The following is a 615-nucleotide window of genomic DNA, read 5'->3' on the forward strand; positions in this document are numbered from 1 at the left end:
AAGAGTGTTTATTTTTTAGAGAAAGAGAGAAGAGTAAGGAGAGAGATAGGTAAATAGTGTAAGGGGTTTTAGGTAGAGAGAGAAGTGAAAAAATTTATTGAGCGTATAATTCTAAAACTGTTAGTGAATTTTTCTCCTTTTCTTGAACCAAGTAAAACTTTGTCTTATATGTTTTTTTTTTTGTTTTTTGTTTTGTTTCAGTTTATTTTTTCTACTGCATGGGTGTAGGGGTGTGTTTTTCTCAACAACTAGTATTAGAGCTGTGGTGAAGATTAAAAAAAAAAGAGGTCAAGAAGTTTGAGCAGATTGAGTGGTCTGATGAAAAGAGTAAATTCAGCATCTAGCAGAGTACTGTAAAAGATGTTCTAATTCAGCATGGATTACTGAAAGCGTTGTAAGAAAAAAAGTCAGAAAAGATGAATGATGAAGATTGGGAAGAATAAAAAGTCAGAAAAGATGAATGATGAAGATTGGGAAGAATTAGAAGCGAGAGCGGTAAGTACTATTCGTTTAAGTTTGGCTCCTGAATTGAAGTATAGTGTTATAAATTGAATTGAAGTATAGTGTTATAAATGAAGTGTCACGCCCCCCCCCCCCCCCCCCCACCACGGAGGG

This window comes from Morus notabilis, unplaced genomic scaffold (genome assembly GCF_000414095.1).
Source record: "Morus notabilis unplaced genomic scaffold, ASM41409v2 Scaffold1545, whole genome shotgun sequence".
NCBI classification, from domain to species: Eukaryota; Viridiplantae; Streptophyta; class Magnoliopsida; order Rosales; family Moraceae; genus Morus; species Morus notabilis.